Source organism: Rhagoletis pomonella, unplaced genomic scaffold, assembly GCF_013731165.1.
Source record: "Rhagoletis pomonella isolate Grant_MI unplaced genomic scaffold, Rhpom_1.0 Rhpom_scaffold_00004, whole genome shotgun sequence".
NCBI classification, from domain to species: domain Eukaryota; kingdom Metazoa; phylum Arthropoda; class Insecta; order Diptera; family Tephritidae; genus Rhagoletis; species Rhagoletis pomonella.
Window position 1 is genome coordinate 79,010,196 of NW_023458558.1, and position 3,619 is coordinate 79,013,814.

Below are 3,619 nucleotides of genomic sequence, written 5' to 3' on the forward strand. Positions count from 1 at the left end.
CTATGAAAAGTGCGTTTTTAAACCTTAAGTCCAGATTTGAGGGGGTAGTCAAAATTCTAAGTATGTATATTTTTTATGCTTCAATAGATCTATAACTTTAGCAGTCACACAGTATTATAATCCCGACGAAATCATTGACGGTGGTAGCGGGAGGGGAACGGTACATGACGGTAGGAAGTTTAGTTTGGGTTAAAGTTTCACACTGATGGGGTTAGGCTTTCGATGCTTCCTCCTCGTAGAATAAACAACATGCGCACTAAAAAGTTAACTATTCAAATTGACGAATAATAAACGCCTACTTTTAAAACTGTCAACAACGCCAAGACGCTTAAGAGACACTTGACAAGAAAACGAAATCCCGAACAATAATCAAAATCCCACAGCGCAAATGATCGACTTGTGTACTTTAGTGCACTTGAGAGATATATGCTATAAAAAATTATTGACCGCCAAAAAGAGAACTTGTGCGTGGATCCCTCGCGCGACTGAAGTGAAACTTTTCCTATTACTCTTATAGCTCACCATATTTCGGCATAATAATGAACAATTATTTTCATTTTTGTCTCAATCTCACTCTTACTCACCATACCAAACTGAATCTTAATCTTATACGTAATCCAAATTCTTAATTTTAGTCTTACTCTTAATCTTAATAGCTATTTTAATCTTAATTAATCTTGATCCAAATCTTGATATTAGTCTTAATCTTGATCTTACTCCAAATCCTAATCTTAAGCTTGATCTTAATATTATTCTTAATATTAACCTTAATATCAAAAGGTTGACCGTCCCCATACAATAACTCTTTTACGTCAAATATGTTTCTCTCAACCCATGATTTGGGTGTAGTTAAATAATTTGTTTATAGTTACGTGGGTTCAAACCCGTTTCGACCCAATATCAAAAAACAAAAAATTAACAAAAAAAGTGTTTTTCTAATAGCGGTCGCCCCTCGGCAGACAATAGCAAACCCTCGAGTGTATTTGTGTCAAGAAAAACAGCTTCTCATAAAAATACAAACGCCTTTAGGAGTAGTTCCCTCGCCTTTGTGTGACAAGTAAGCCACAAAGTGGCAGTCTATTATTATGATTATGTGAATCTGATTTCATATTATATTATGTTATGTACGTACGTTTTCACACGTCCCTGTACAAAAACTATATATTTTTCTAACAAATCATAGAAAAATGTGTGTAAAGACAGCTTTGATTTAGTCATACATATATGATTCATGGACTGGTAGGCCAAGGTTTAGTAAAAAAAATATTTTTAAAGCAAGCATTATAAATATGAACGAAATTGAACAATAAATAGGGGTTTTCCACATATCTCGACTCCTGCGCCACCCATCGGAAAAGTTTTGTGTGGAGGTATTCCTGCTGATTAAATAATATATATTTAAAAATAAACTAAATCTGACCATAGACGCAGGACTTCGAAATATATAGACCCCGCGCCACCTACCGTCTAAATTTGTTGTGGCGTTATTTCCAACCAGGTATGTAATACACATTTCAACCAAATCAGTCTATAAATTCAGATTTTTCCTGCGCCACCTATCGGATTAATTTATCTTTCATTCTCTGGCTCATCGGGAAGTTGGTTAAAAATTGATTGCAAGATTTGGCCCAAACAAACATATTTTCATGCAACGGTACATTTTCTGATATTAATAATAGCCCATTTCCACCAAAAGCTAAACTGCAGTCAAGAGCTTAGGTAATTACCACCAATTTTAACATTTTTTTACTTTCATTTGCTTGTACTTAGTATGAGAAATTACCCTCTTCGAGTTGCAATCTCATTTTTCCAATAGGCATAAACTGCAGTTAAGGCTTGGTGGAAATTACTTCTTATTTGTTACAAATGAATGAAAAATGTGTACGAAGGAATAGCGACTAACAATAAAAGCTATTATAAAACAATTGGCGCTTCACATTTTATTAAGTGCTTTTCCGAGTTTCTCCTCCAATGATGTTTTGACAAAAATAGGGTAACCTACAATTTAACGCCGCTTTCGAACGACAGAGATTTTTTGGCGAGGCTTTTTCATGGCAGAAATATAATTGCTCACTACTGTCGCACAGTGGTTTGGATCGCAAATCTAGCTGGACGAAACTATTTAAACAAATACTCGTTGATGGATCTTTACACCACTTCTTACCTAGGGGATTTTTGGGTCGCTGATTACGAATCTAAAGTCATTTACCAAAAATTCAAAATGGCGGATCCAATATGGCGGACGAAAATTTAAAAAAAATCGGTAGATTTCTATGTAACTGGGTATCTGGGGGTTTTCTGGGTCGCTGATTACATATCTAAAGTCATTTACCAAAAATTCAAAATGGTGGATCCAATATGGCGGACGAAAATTAAAAAAAATCGGTAGATTTCTATGAAACTGGGTATCCGGGGGTTTTCTGGGTCGCTGATTACATATCTAAAGTCATTTACCAAAAATTCAAAACGCCAACATGGCAAGCGAAATATTTAAAAAATCTTAACATATGAACATTTTTTGTTTGTACTTAAAATGATTACAAATTTGTTAAAAATATTTCGCTTTATATTTTTATTTTTATTTTCAGTTCCCAATAACAAATACATTTTAAAATAATTTTATAGAACAGTTAATTCTTTAATAAAAACAGTCCGTATCATAACTATGCGACACCCACATATCGACAAGTTTTGACTATTTATTTTACTATTATTTAATCTTAATTACTTTTTTCATAAAAATGTCGTTTGTTCTGATTTGACTGAAATTTCACGACTATCAATGGTCACTACAGTTGGCAGCAATGTATCTATTTGTGATAGTACGTTATTCACTGTTTGTCTTGTCAGTTCTGAAGTTTCTTTCTTCAAAATTATTTTAATAGGGCGACAAAATTTAGTTGAGGATGGCAGAGGATTTTCCACAAAATTAGTTTCTTTTTTAGATCTGTACTAACATCAGTAATATAATATGTAGTCATTTGCAACGGTACAAGAGATACGGTGAATACATACGAATCATTCTCATCGTCTTCCAGACTTATAAACTGTTGTTTGTATCGCCTTTGATTAGACGCGCCATCACGGCCCCATTTAAAGATAATATCTATTGTTGGAATAGTCTCTATTCCAATTCGCATTTGTTGTATAACTTCCTTTTGAACAAATACTAAGCGTTGAATTGTATGATTAATTAGTGATTGTAATTCTATTTCTGCAGAGAATTCAGTAACGTTAATATTTTCTGGATAACGCTCTTTCTTAGCTTCAAGAAGCACATGATAATTTGGATAAATATCTGCATTGTGATCTTTATTTATCTGACGCATAGATAAATACTGCTCTTTTGTAAGTTTTTTATTTATGTAAAAAGATAGCGCTTCGAGTTTCGTAAGTTTTATGGGGAGAGTACTACTTATACCAGTTTCATTTATTTTTTTATACTTTGTGGCTCCTTCTGGAGAATGAGTAATTCCTGATTAATTTGGCTGCATCGCGTTTACCTTCTGCTCTTAAACTTGTTTCAGCTGCCACAATAATTTCGTTTGAGGTGTGGTTCTCTAAAACCGACTTTAATTTTCATTTCTGAACTTTTCTACTACACTTATCAAATCGTTTT